The following is a 15,222-nucleotide window of genomic DNA, read 5'->3' on the forward strand; positions in this document are numbered from 1 at the left end:
TGCATGCAATGGAGTCCCTTGAAAAAACTTCCGCTTGTTTTGCTCCAATCGACAAAATGTTTTGCAGAAATGTGAGGAAGCTGTTGAATCATTATCACTGATCTTAGCTGTATTATTTTTGCAAAGAGGCAGGTTGATTTCAATAGCTTGTTTTTCTTAAAATCTGGGGCATGTATCAGTTTTTCACGGTTTTATTTTTTATATACAAATAGGATTTGGTGGATGGTGAAAAACTCTTTGCCTCTTGCTAACTGATTGCAAGGAGATTTCATGCTCACTATAAGTTCATTGTAGCCTTACGAGGCAGATAATTGGAGCTGAGATTCAAAGTGAGGCTTCCACTTAATGGCAACAAACACAGTGACATATTATGCAAGTTGTGTGAAATTCATAAGATAAAAACCGGATGTAAAATAATTATGAAGTGAGGCACACTTCCCCGTTTTCTGCTCATTTATTCTGTAATCTGAGCTGTTCTGTTTGTTTTTACAGAATCAAATGATTTTAAAGATATTTTTCATTTGCAATCTATCAGGGTAAACAAGCTTACTCCCTCAGCAGCCCATTCGGTTTTATTTCACTACATTTAGTTGCGGTAAGTTCCACTTTAATATGTTATATTATTGCTTTGGAAGTTGAGCTGCCGCTAGCAGACTCTGAGTACCTCCAATCTGTAACCGAGCTGGAGGTCTGATTCCTGAGCACCAGCAGGATTTTACTTCTCACTCAGGTGGTTAAATTTTTTCGCTCAGTTCAAAGAGCTGCTTTGGTGCATAAAGTCTGCATCTAGAATACATAAAAACCATGAAGCAGTCATCTGTCTGTTTCACAGTAAGCATACTGAGGAAAAGGGATTTCTAGCACTGAGCAAAAGAAAACTGCAAGTCTTAAAATACAACTGGAGTCACTTTTGACTTGAGGTCTGAATGCCTGATTTTTATGTCTTGAATGAATTCAGATTTCAAATGGCAATGGAAGATGTTTAAGGTGGCAAAATAAATCAGATTTTAATTTGCTCTACTTTTGTCAATCTGCATGGGATGAAACATTTTAGCAGTGTCTATCGTTTCTGTTGCCATTGGGTGGACAGGATGCATTATTTAAATAATATTCCCTCTCTCTAAAAGAAACGATTGTAGCATGTGTGAAAAGGTGAACAAGATGTAGATTATATGTGAGAAAACATGGATCTACTGACTTTGATGCTTATTAGATATTTAAACATTTCTGCAAACCCGTTACTTTCTCTCTGAGGCTACTGTTGGTTTTTGCAGTGAAATGCAAAAGCAGAGACTTGAAACATTTATGAGAGAGTCTGAGCTTTTCACACACCAGCTCCATCAATGCCACCTTTGAGAAGCAAGACCAGATATGCCTGTAGGTAAATTGGGGTAAAGATTGAAATGTTTGTCACTTTTTTATACAGCATGATGCAGGTTTGGATATTAATGAAAAACTCCATCCATGCACTGAGTTTTGTGTCAACTTGTTTCCTTTGACTTGTATCTAAATTAGTTTCATGTCCTGAAGTGACAAACATGCAGAAATATGTGTAAAGTGTCACTTCTTGTCACCTAATACTTATGTAATGAAAATAAAAACCTTGATTGTTCAGAAAGTCAAAAATGAGGAACTAGAAATCAAAATGTTTCGGTTCAGTCAGAATAACTTCAAAGGAGAAAATGTTGATGAATTAATCTGTAATTTTAAAATGACTGGTAGCTTTTTATTAACTCTGTATAATTTGGACATTTTACTTTGTTTCCATTTGATTAATTTGGGTATTTTCTCCCATCTCCAGCTGTTAAATCATTGACTACTGGCAACACTTTCCTCTAACACAGAAAACCAACTCTAGTGTGCTTGAGATGACACGTTGTGAATTAGTGCTGAATTGAGCTGCAAACTAAAAACTGTACGTCTTGTACTTTGTGCAAACATGGTGCTTCTGTGAACTAGTAATTCAAGCTGTTTTTAGGCCTACCAACATTAAACCTGCTTCTGCTAGCCGCTCATCGAATGTGGAAATGTTCATGCAGTGTTCAAAACCGACAAATGATCCTAGAAAAGAAGAGCACCACCCAGTTCTTGTGATGATGCAATCTGCCGCTGACACGTTTTAGTTGGTGTTAAAGGATTTAGCTTTTTCTTCTTTGTCTTTCCTATGGTTTGTCGTTTTGTTTGTATTTCCTTTTAATTGATGTAAAGCACCTTGAATTGCCTTGTTGCTGAAAATGTGCTATATAAACTACCTTAGCTTACCTTAGTGGCGCCTGATATTTGCTCCAACCACGAGCATGATCAGCCCAGCGTCTTCATCTGCTGTCTGTTCGGATCAAAACTTGATATGCCACGGAGTCGTATTCTGATATGCGTGTCCCAGTTCTCGGGAACAATCGGGGTGAAAGTAAAATAACACTGATTTCACTCCTGGCACCGTCTCTTCTTCTCTTCTGCAGATTTTTAAACTCACAGGGACAATCGGGACGGAAACGGCCTTCGCTTCCTGGCTGTGGTAGCGTCTCGCTCCGTCACTGGTTCTGCTCCGACGCTGCCTGTGCTTGACACTCCCATGTTCAAGGTAAGGAGATTGCTCCTATAAGTGCGTTTCTTGACATTAGTGGGCTGAAGTTTGTGAATCTTACTCCTGATTTAATCGATAACTCCTGCTGTATCAGAACTTTTATCTTAAACATGTTTTGTGTTGGAATAAAATACTGCTCGACTGTATTTCAATCAATCAATCAATCCTCTTTTAGACGCAGTTATGGTCCATAAACAGACAGAACAAGAACAATACAAAGAAGAAAAGAAAAAATATATAATAATCAGTCACTGACGTATAAACCAGTGATTCCAGTGGTATTTCCTACCAACACTAAAATCTCTGTTTATAAATGATAAACTGAATTTTTATAGCCCCATATTGACCATCCAGACACATTCATCCATTCACAATCACAAATGTGCACATTCATACACAGATGGCACAGATTTTCTCGTGCAGTGGCTCAACGTGTGACGAGAGGAAGCTGGAACCAGACCTGACATGCATATTGTGCTCATGATTTATTCACATAAGTTGTTGGGTGTTTTGTAGCAGTGATGTGTTCTAGATGGTTTATAAAGTGACTGTTTGCTCTTATAGTTCTGTGTTTGGCTTAGAGTTTGATGCTTACAGCTTCATTCAAGCATGAATCTCAAACTGCTACACCCTAAAGTCAACTGGAGAAAACACAAAACGAGAGATGAGTCGAGTTCTGGCTGTTTGCTTTGTTCCGGTTGTTTATGCTGAATCTCAGTTCATGCATGGAGAATGCATTGTTTCTTTCTTCAAACTGGACAGAACGGTGTTCCTCACAAGGTTAGTTATGGCATCTTTCTCTGTGCGATTCTTTTTTTTTTTTTTTTGTAGATCATTGTTTAGAATCAATAGTTTTCCTGAATTCAGTCCAAGAAAACCAGTTTGCTGTAAGACAGGCACGTGCTGCATCTTAGTGGAAGGTCCACACAGCTGCCTGCTATGAATCCTGCTCTGTGTGAATGTGAATATAATCTACAGGATCTGTGTGTGTGTGTGTGTGTGTTGGTGGAGTTGGACTAGTCCCAGATTACTTTGGATCGCTGCAGAGATCTCACGGGAAAAGTGAAGGTTAAAGACCTGCTTGAACTTGTAAAAACGCGTGCAGCACAGTTCAGTTCATTTCTGGATGGAGGTGAAGACTGCATCCAGTGGTTTAGATAAAAATAGTGTTTTCAGATGGGAGTTGGTTCGGCGTCTGCATTTTATAAGGGAAGTGAAAGGAGTTTCGTTTAGGGGCTTAGTGTCGCTAATTAACATCAAGGGAATCTCGTTTAGGTTTGTTGCAGAAAAAAGAGTTTGTAGAAATGTGGGGCATGAAAAATGTTTCTACACAGTAGTTTAAAGGTCATGACCTTTGCACAAAGAACAGCAAGGTATTATCTGTCACTGAAAAACTAGTGGCTTTAGTTCCTGCTGTTAATTTCTTCATATCATTATGTCTGGATCATGGCATTTTTCAGCAAAATTATTTCCACTCTAAGATATTCAGTTCATCTTTTTGCAGCTGAAGTGTTTTTCACACAGCCTGGAAAGATAATAAACAGGTTTTCATGTGATAAATCACCAGGTACCTCTGCTTCACATATTTCCCTCTAAAAGCATGTAACAGAACATTATTAAGATGAAAGCTGTTGGAGCTGCTGCTAAAACACGTCTGAAGGATTGGGGAATATTTTGATATCATATTTTAGAAATGTATATTTTCAGAATTGAGTTTGTGGAAAATGTTTTAGATTGGAGATCTTGATTGGAAACCATCAACATAATTGACGTTTGAGAAAGAACGGACATTTTTTAAAGTGGAACCACTTTGTATATGCATTTCTGATTTTGTGTGAATACTTTAAGCAGGTAAAGACGTTGTTGTTGCTTCTGGATATGTAACTGGATAGAAACCACTCCTCAGGCTACATTAGTACCTCTCTCTCCTGTGTTCTGCCTGGTTAATGTTGAACTTTGTGATATAAATCTCATCTCCTGTACCTGCTCACCGTCAGTCTGCTGGCGCTCTCGGTGCCTGTTGTGCCCAGATTTCTTTGCGACGGAGGCGACTGTGCAACGCCCACAGTGACAATAATACTTCCATTCAAAGGGTATCACCCAACAAACGGCTGTTAAAGAAAACACAAAATCAGATCGTGTGCAGAAGAAGAAAAACAGTGATGCTTGTTTTTCAGAAAAGCAAAGTGAGATCATCTGTTGTTTACCCCATTTGAATAAATTTAATTCTCAGGGACGGCAAGGAAACAGAAACTGCTTGAATATATTTGAGGAATCACTGCATTCTCTTTTTCAGTCATTTTTTAGCTCCTCTCCAAGTAGACGTACATCTCTAAGTGAAAGTCGGCAGACTCGTAAGCAGCATGAGTAATAGTCCTCCAAGTTGCTCAAACTCTAGTAAAGCCTTAAGGTGGTGTTGTGAGAGTTTCCCTCTAGGGAGGCCGGATGTGGTGACGGGGTGTGATGTCCTTGTTTACTCAATGTTTCTGTTTTTGTTTAACTAATGTATAGTCTTCCAATCCTGCAACTTGTTTCCTCATCATCCTGTCACAAACTTCCTTTCATTAAATGCTGACTCGACCTCAGGAAAATGTTATGATTGATGAAATGTCCTAGTCAGATCCAAGCAATATGGCACATGGTTGCAAATTACATTTCCACATTTGAAGTGGATAAAATCAATAAGCAGAACAGTAATCTGGAATGGATACGGTGCACCCTGGCTGGAACCCTAATTCAGTATAAGAGAAAATACCTTCTTGATCTCAAAAGAAAATTAAAAGTTGTTGTAAGTCAGATTTCTTTCAGAGTTGTTGGATGCTGGGTTTAGGGAGGAATGATCTCCTGTAGCAGACTGTATTGCAGCGATCAGTAGCCTCTGACTGAAGATGCGCTGTTGTAGTGAATCAAAATACAGTTTATTTTTATTTTTATGAAGAATCCATCCTCTTCAGAACCAGGTTGTTGAACTTTAAGTCCCAACAGATGACGGTTTCAGCAGCAGATCTGCAGCTTCTTGCTGCAAACCTTCACAGATCTTTGCTTCCTCCAGAAGTACAGTCCGCTCTGTCCCTTCTTGTTCAGTGCTGCAACTCCAGTCCAGCCTGTTATGCAGGTGAACGCCGAGCTATTTGCACTCCTTCAACTCCTCCACTTTTTTGCCGTGATGGAAATGGTGTTTGATGCAACATTTATGTAATGTTTTCTGGACGTGGTGCTCATCTATTTCCGATGTCTCTTGACTCTTTGCTTCTCTGCCAAATCAAATGTTGCGATGTGCACCGTTTTCCAAACTGCACAGGATCCCAGTGTGAAGTGAGGCTCAACAGTGACACCAGGGGGTCAAAGCTCCAGATGCATTCATTCACTACTGGTTGCTGCATCGCATAATGCGGCTTGCAGGAGGAAGACTCATCATGGTTGGGATGAAATGCAGCTCCTGTGTGGCTGTACTGTAGCACCACCAACGTCATCCTTCACATTTCACAGCAATAATCCTTTAGGCCTTAGACAGTTTGTTTACAGGGTAATTTCTTAGTTTTACTTCATAGTGCAAAGCATCAAACTTTCTTTAGATTTAGTCTGGTATATAAATCTTGCTTCTGTCTACATTTAATCAATTAAATCAGTACAATTTACTTTAGCGTATTTATCAGGGAGATGTGAATGTTTAATACATTTCTGAATCTTTAAAAAGTTGAGCTACAGGTGGTGTGTGCATTCATAGGCAGGACAGTAAATTATGAATGTTTGTATCCTAATGATCTCAAAATAATTTAAGGAAGTGATGTCTTCTTTGTGTGCGTGATGAAACGGGGTTGATGAAACCGTGTGCTCTCCTCCTGGCGTCCCATTTGACAGGAGCAGTCATAAAACCGACTTTCTTTCTATTTTTACTTCACTTCGTCAAACTCCACCTGGGAGCGTCTTTGATATTTGCCTCCAACTCAGACGCTGCCTATTTAATGTGTTTGTTGTTTCAGTTTTTTGTCTTTTTTTGTTTTGTTTTTTTATGCGAGTGACGGCAGAAAAGGCTAGAACTGATACGACACCACACAACTTTTTTCTTTCATCGCTTGATCTTGTGAGCAGGTTATTAGTTTTACATATAGTCAGAACAAAGATCTTCACTTCCTTTTTTTTGTGCATTTCATGTGCTATAATATGACCTGACTTGCTGTGAATTTACTGAAGGGAAATTATATTTTAAGTTAAGAAGTTTATAAATATAAAGGAATTGAGGTCATGGTTCGTTGACAGAACTGTATTGGAAAAGAAAAGCAAAAACAAAAAAAATCCTGGAAATTGGCTTTAAACAAAAAACTTCAATAAAAAATAAGTTAAAATGAAATTGTCTGGAACTGTGTTTTTAAAGCTAAATGGGAAAATAATCAGATACTTGCCTAAATAACCCTTTCAGTTTCATATCTCTACAACTCAAGAGGTGTTTTGGTTGTGAAAATAAAAGCTTTCCAGATTTTCTGGCTGACCCTCTTGGCTCCAGCACAACAGACACAACTTGCCAAATTTTGGTTTTATTGACAGTCGAGCTTCACTTTCTGTGCTGCCAAATAAAAACACTCAACCAAACCAAAGTACCAAATGCTGCTTCGGTTCGTTTCCTCCTGCTTCTCCTGTCCCGCCTCGCTAAGATGGAGAATCGGATGCCAACCAGCACCTTTTTCTGCGAGGCCAAGTATCAACAAACACCCCTAAAATTACTAATGAAATCAGTTTCACACCAACTCCTACGAGCTGCTTGAGAAGCTTTTCCTTTTGGTAAAAGTTGGCGTTAATGGGAAATGAGCCTGAATTTTAAAAGAAAACTTGCATCATTAGGGTGATTAAAAATCATTCAAAGTAATTAAAAGTAGAGTATTGATTGAATGTAGTGGTGGAATTAATAATGACCAGCTTTTAAGTTATTGAAACGCCCTCTTTGCTGATTAGTGTGGATATTAAAAGCCAGTCAGTTTTGACGCCACTCGAAGTGATTATGTGAAAAGTCTCGGCGTTTCTCAAAATTAACTTTTTGTTGGAAAAGTCTGTAAAGTTGTTGTTGGCATATAATCGTTTGAAAATAAGCATAAGCAGGTATTAGCATCCATGTTTGTGACTTTTATTTTGAAACTTGGACGGAAGTTGCTCTTTAACTGATCATGAAATCTCTTTACTCTCAGCTTTTTAACCGTTGGCGTTTAATGAAACTGAACTTTTCATCTCGTATGTTGAAAAGTTCTGTTGAGTCTTGACTAGGTTTGATCAGCTCTAGGTTTAAAACCTAAAATATTTTAACTTTGAAACAGTTTGAGATTTACGTAGGCTTCATTTTGTTAAAATACAGAGGTGGTAAGATTTTTTTTAAGATTTCTGTTGGCATTGGAGCCACATAAGACAAGAACTAGAAAGCGGTAATTAAACAAATCAAGTTTTTGTGAAGATGCACTTTGTAGTTCATTAAATCTTTACCACAACTCTTAAAAAAGATATTGCCAAGCTCTTATCCTGTTCTGACAAACCAAAGATCTTGTCTCGTCAGTTAAATGTTGTTACACTCCTGAAATGAACCGATCTGGCAGCTTTGACCAGATGGACCAAATCCCAGGAAGAACATATGGCTGCTCTTCTATTTTAACCCTTCAGTTTGCAGTAGGATCATTTTCACAGAGATTTTGAAAAATTTCTCTATCTAACTTGTATGTGCTAAAAAAGACGAACTATTTATGTCTCTATGTAATGGTGTACAGAATAAGAACATAATGCACTGTAATCAGCTGTTTACATTGCAGCTACTTGACGCGCTGCAGTGAGTTGAACAAGGCGACGTCACTGATAAAGTTCAATATGTCAAAATTTGTTTTTGAAGTAAAAATATGCTGGTTGACGACTTATAACCTTGCTACGAGACTTCACTGCTGAAGGTCCCTGATGCAACAGAACTCATACCGTAAACTTGATGTAGCTTTTAAAACTGAAACTTTAGTTTTACTAGAACATTCTGTATATTTGAAAGACAAACGGCAGCAGTTATAAATAAAAAATAAACCCACGCTTTTAGTACTTTTGTAAACACTCTTTAGAAATTTTTGGCTGGAGATTATTCACCCCAAACATTTGAAGCATGTTGGGGCCCCCTCTGTTTCCCAACTGTTCCTCTTCCCGATCAGGGATTAAGGGCAGGAGGGATTATCTGATCTCTGTCCTGGTGAAGGCCTGAGTCGCCCCAATGCACAGTGAATCACACACACACAGCAGAAACATGTTAAACCAGCAGCAATCTTGAAGTCAGAGTGGTGTAACACTCCAGCTGTCGTCTTTTTTTAGTGCGGAAAAGTCCAAACCCCAGGGTTGGCTCGAGCGTGCAGCACTGTGGAAATTGTGCCTGTAAACGGAAATGCTGCGGAAACAAAAACATGTCTCAGCACCTCGACATTAACCCAAGAGCTGATTTAGATGACTGGGCCCAGTATCCCCTACCTCGTGTTGCTTCTCTGCTGTCAAGTAGCTGAAAAACCTTCCTGTTAGTCCGACTCCAGGGAGCAGCCATGTGTAATCACACCGTTAACCCGACTGCAGCAGCATCCAGAATAAGGGCAATGCTTCCGTCTGTGGTCACATTAAAACACTTTATTAGTGAATCTGAATTAAACAGGTTACTATAATGAAACTCGATATGTCGCATATGGTGGACTTTAAGTGCTAAAATACGTTTTTGGTGTTTGTATTTTATGCTTTTTTCCCCATTACAACATGCTTTTCTAATTAGTCATAAAAAAATATTTGTTTGCATTAAAAATTAAATATTTGGTCATGTGCTGCTTATGGATAAGTTTTAGATTTTGCCTCAAATTGAGTTTGGGCCATATTTTATTTTGTACATTATGTTTTTCACTAGTAAGTTTCTGATATTCCCGACTTCCCCTCGGTCCGGATGAGTTCATGTGAGGATGATGATGGAATCTCCGTCTCGGATTGTTTCTCTGACTTGTCTCCGTTTCCTCGACTTTAAATGGCTGAAAGGGTTAATCTTCTTGTCCAAGTGTGTGTGTTGGTGTGTGTGTGTGACCTTGGGTGGGGCCTCACGTCTGTCTTAAGATTAAACACAATAAGATGCGACCTCCTCCTCCTCCTGCCTCGTTTCCCTCAGGTCTCTAATCCCCCCTGTTGAGAAACGCTCTAATGCCCTCTGACCCCTCCCCACCAACGCCTGTGATGTACGACTCTGAATGTTTCCTGCACAGCTCTAATGCATGTCTGTTGACTCTGCTCTTTGTTGCTAATGCTTTTAAAATGGCCTCTTCAAGATTTATGTGGAATTGCCGTAATAGAAGCTGCATTAGCTGAGCTGGTACCGAGTTGTTGGGTTTCTTTATTTACAGGCCAGGATTCATAGCTTCACAGTGACTAGGCGGTTGGAAGATGATGCATTTTAGTGATTAGTCGAAAAGCAAAAACAGAGCGTGAAAGATAACATGGTTGCTTTTATATAAACAAAAACACACATGAATGACGACAAACTTCCAGAGAGAATACCTGGAAAAAAGGTTTCTTGAGTGAGAAACATCATTTAGCCATCACTTTAATAACTTGAATTCAGTTGCAATTTAGACTTTATTGAAATATTTAAAACTAAACAGCTTAAAGTAAAGTTCGGTTTTTGTCTCTGAGCCGCCCAGAGCTCAAAATCTGTTATGGCTACACCAAGCTTACAAAATATAAAACGTTTATATAACGCATATCATATTTGAACATAACAAAATATTGTTTTCAGTGTGCATAAGGAGAAATTTGGATAATTTTTATTTACAAATTTGCTTAGGGTTTTATACTAAGGCTCAGCTGTAGTCAAATATACGGAGTTAATTTGCAAATATTAAGAAAACAAATGTTAAAAATTTGATCTTACTTGGTTGTGTTGCCAGTTTTGTTGGTCTGAGCAGATTCGGCAAATCCCTCTGCTGTTCCAACTTGCATCTGGAGCGCATTCAACTAATGCGAAATGTTCTCCAGATCTGGTTTCTGGGTTTTCTAGAGCTTTGCACTAGACCAATCTGAGTCTGGATTCAAACAGCTAAAGCCTTCCTATGGTGTTTGTGTCAATGAACTTGTTGCTCCAGCTTTGTTTAATTGTATAATCTTATCATTCACTTAAATGTATGGAAATGTCAGAATAAAGTTGGAAAACATTTGATCAGAAAGTGACCCAGGTTTTCCACGAGTCCAAACACTGAAGTAGATTTAGGAAATCTAGATGCTGATAGATTTTAAGTTAATAATCACACCTGAATAGTTCCAAAAACAAACTTATTAGCTTGGTTGACAGTTGGCTGTTTTTTATAGGCTGACAGAAACCGCTTTGTCCTGATTGAGATGTTTTTGTGTCTTTGTAAATCCCAACTTGCCCTTTTCTCACCCTGAAAGTTATCTTAGTCTGTGACCTTATTTCCCAAGCAGCTCAAAACAAGACAGTATATCATGTCTGCTGTTTCCATGTCTGAGAAAGAAGAAAACACCATGGATGTTTTGGATATTATTCATCCGGTTGGTCATTGGGTCTTGTCGTTGACCCACATTGGATAGTTTCATCTTTTTTTTTTTTTTTTTTTTAATTTGGACAGTGTCCCAAATTTGAAAGAGCCACCGTTTCCTGTTTGACCCAGAAAACCAACACTAAGGAGAGACTGACTGTGAAAGTGAGACATGCTACACATGGGAGGAAGGCGAAGAAGAAAAATATCATTATTTGAAGGTGAAATTCAACATGGAGGGTCTAGTATGTTTCAGTGTTCTCATTTTGTCAAACAAGGGCAGAGAGGGCTCAGAGGAGATGTTCACACTTCTCTTTATGGGGGATTTTTACAGCATCGTTATAGCTTTTTTTATTCTTGCTGCGGGTTGGTTTAATTGTAAACCAGCCAATTATGCATCGTTCGATATCATTTATGGAGCACATTTAAAAACGGCAGCGACACCAAAGTTCTCTACGGGCAAATTTAGCACAATATAAGAGTCTAATAAAAGAAAAAAGATGCATAAAATCAATAAATGAATGAATAGGAATGCTAAATAAAAAAGTAAAAAATAGAAACCAGTATGTGCAAAATGCCTGTTGCAGAGAGGGAGGATTTAAAGTTATATTAAAGACATTGTAGTCCTGGTAGATTTAACAGCAGATTGTTCCAGAGCTTAAGGGCCAGGAATGAAAATCCCCCATTAGGAATGTATAAAAGTAGCTGGTGTGACATTTCCAACACTTTGATGGGCATGTGACTGATTAATAGATCGCTAAAATAATCCGATGCCAGTCCATGAAGACTCTGAAAACCATCCGAAGCAAAGAGGCTAAAACCAGCATAAGGCGTTTATGTCACTTGGCTTTCAGAAGGCAAGCGGCTGAATTTTGGAGAACTTGCAGGGAATGAATGACGGACTGATCCAAACCATGGATCACTTTCTCAGTCGTGCCAGTTAATGTTACCTTAGCAGGTAACATTAACTGAGCTAATAAACACATCTGATATCGGGAATGGAGAAGCAGATGTGTAAATCAACAGTATAGAACTTAAAATGCATACGTACGTTTTTTATTTTTTTATCTCTTTGGTATGAAGTCGGTTGAAAAGAGAGAGGACTCTAAAGTAGAGCCAGGGGTCACTCTGAAGCTAATGGATGAATTAGACGGGTTAATGTTTGACCAGGAGATCTAGAATTATTAGTTTCCTCTGTTTTACCAGACAAAACTCCAGATGAGAGAAAAATAAAAAGTATGAACCACTGTATCGAAATCAGAATTAAAACAACCGAATTACCAGAATACACAATGTATAAAAAATGAGGTTAAATCTTTTAAACATGAAGTTTTTATTAGAAATATCAGACTAGTACATGGAGGAAGAATTTCTCGTTTTGAATAGCGACTGTTAAGTGATGTAATTCTAGATCAGCGAGTTTTTGTTTTTATTTTTTATTTATTTTCCTTATTTAGTCTTGATGACCAAAAAAAAAATGTTTAGTGTATGATGTAGCATCTTATAAATTTAGTCATCCATTTACTTGCATGGAATTTGCATAATTTGGCTTCAGTGCGACTGTCATAAAACAAATTTTCATGTTAATTGTTTCAACAACTTGAGCTTCATATCTGCTCAAATGCAGATCTGTATTTGCTGGTGCAGATTTTACCGTGGTTGTAGCCGACACATTTTATTTCACTGTGGTTTTCTAAATACGCTCTGTGCTACTTTGCTGAGGAAAAAAAAAAAAAAGAAGCTAAGCAACATGACACAGGATTACATTTTAGGCTTTCTTCAGTATAAAGAAAAGCATCTTCCATTTATCTCACTTTAGGGTTTGAGATTTCAAAGAGGTCTCTGCCTGTCAGGAAACCGGCGATATTCTCAGTCTTCCATATTTTTATAAGCGTATGATTGAGTACGTTTAAAAATCTTCCTTTCTCCAGGCAGCAGTGTGCTCAGAGATTCGAAGGAGCCATTTCAGATCGGATTCAGATATCAGTCGGGCTCCGGTTCCTCAAAGAGGGGAGTGAATATTTAAATCAAATGGAAATTAACCCAGAGATCTGCTGTGAGCTCAATCTGTTTAATCTGTCGCCTCGGACTGAATGGGGGGGAAAAAAAAGAAGAAATGTTGAGATTTCTTTGAGTCACTGATGAGGTGGTCGACAGCCAGTGTGGGGTGAGCTGGGGTATTTATGGAGCCACGAGGAGCTTTAATCTACCAGAATGAATCTGATTATTATTTCTAAAAACATATCAGAGAGGCTTACAGACTGCCTGCAGAGAGGGGAGCAGCAGCCAGACTTGCTCTTCAACTTGGCATGATAAAAGAAGTGGTTAAGAGCCAAAGCACCAGAAATAACTTGACACATACCATGAGAAGCACATGTTGGGAGTGAAAAGTATTGTATGTGGGACTGTGAATCCAGCACCCTGCTACCACTTGATGGATATTTAGCTAAAAAAAAACTGATGAAGTATTGCTGAAATTTGAGTAGATGGGTCAGTTTGTAAATCTGTTGCCGTCAGTTAAGGGTTAAAACCGATGCATAAATATCTGAGTGACGAGGTGCGACACAGGGGAGGGGACCGACTGGGGCTCTGGGCTCACTTTCACTCAAACTAAATCACCTGCTCAGCTTCCTGTGCACCTTCTTCCCCTCCTTCCCCCTAAAAAAACACATCCCTCTTCTCCCCCTGCCACCCCTGCTGCTGCTTTACCCCACGGCTGTGGTTCGGGCCATGCTCTAATTCAATCAGTGCGTTTTGTAGCCTCGGAGTGAGAGATTGCATGTTCATTAAAAAATCCTGATTAGTCCAGGAGACTGATTACTTTATGTAGCCATTAGTGTGTGCGTGTTGCTGCCCATTAGACTAATACTTGAAGCCTCCCTCCTACCCTCTCATTTGTCTAATGGATGAAGACTTAAGCCCCCTTAAAACACAACGTGCACGCTCGCTGAATGTGCACAATGATCCATTAATTAGCTTAAGTGGCCCCTCTGGCATCCTGTCCCCCTCCTCTCCCAATCAGCCCCTCCATTTTCCCCTCTATCCTCCTCCTTTGTTTTCCAGCCATCTTCCTGGAAAACAACAGCTCCGTCCATCAACCCCTCCTTCTGTCGGTGTGTTTTCTCCCCTGGCCATAAGTCTCATTAAAAGTCAAGTGATTTATTTTTTTATGCAGGGCTCATACCGACTCTGTCAAAGTTTATGCTTCAGCGGCCGTTCGCCTCTCAGTCTCGGCTCCCTGAACGGTTTCCAGGCAGCATTTCCTGCCTAATTCCTAATATTTATCCCTTAAAGGCTCAATAGCAAGCAAGCAGGGGTTTAGCTAAGCATTAGGAATCTCTACCTTTTCTTCTTCAAGTGCATTTGGGAGCTAGTTGATGATTGGCAGCAGCTTCATTTGAAGCAAAATTCAATAGCAAGAGCCATAAGGGATTCTTCCTCAGGGGGATATTTTCTTTTATCGCCACTTCAGAAGACTGATTATTAGTCAGCTGGAATGTGGTTCACAGAGGGGGATCTCCATATGAGGGAGACGACTGGTTGGGGATGGCAATGAGGGTTTCTGGTCTGCGTCAGAATCAAAACATCTGAATGTTAGTCAATCTTTTCCAAGGTCGTCTGAGATTTAATCACCTTTGACTTTTGGGAGCATGTTTGAAGTTCTACAACAAATATTTGTTGGAAGTCGTTTTTAACAGAGATTAGTCACAAGTGGAACATTTTTAAGATGACAGTCCCATCAAACTGACCTCCAGGACAATCAGGGAAATGGATCCCAGAAATCATAGAGCTCCATCTGAAACTGTTGAGGTCAAAGTTCGTGACACCACAGTTGGAAACAGACAATACATTTTATCTTGAATATCGCAACGTTTTGTGGATATTCGGATGCAGTTTTCCAAGCCTTTGTCCTTTGAACAGTTGAGACCAAACTGGAGATGCTTGGCTTTTTCACACAGTGCCTTCCCTATTTGGACAAAACCAAACGCAGCATATGAACACATTTTGTCTGCTGAATATGGTGGTGAGATGATTTAGATCAGGGGTGTCAAACTCAATTTCACCGAGGGCCACTTCAGCATATTGGCCCCCCTCAACGGGTCACATTGA

General features: G+C 39.2%; 1 long non-coding RNA gene across 1 annotated transcript in view; it reads left to right on the plus strand.

Moving 5' to 3' along the window:
- Positions 1 to 15,222, plus strand: part of LOC106937122 (uncharacterized) — an 87,782-nt gene that overhangs the window by 35,530 nt on the left and 37,030 nt on the right. The window contains exon 2 of the long non-coding RNA XR_001422319.1: positions 2,460 to 2,581. This is a non-coding gene — a long non-coding RNA (uncharacterized LOC106937122). The remainder of the gene's footprint in view (positions 1 to 2,459; positions 2,582 to 15,222) is intronic.

This window comes from Poecilia latipinna, unplaced genomic scaffold (assembly GCF_001443285.1).
Source record: "Poecilia latipinna isolate Pla-1442-1.1 unplaced genomic scaffold, P_latipinna-1.0 Scaffold2280, whole genome shotgun sequence".
NCBI classification, from domain to species: domain Eukaryota; kingdom Metazoa; phylum Chordata; class Actinopteri; order Cyprinodontiformes; family Poeciliidae; genus Poecilia; species Poecilia latipinna.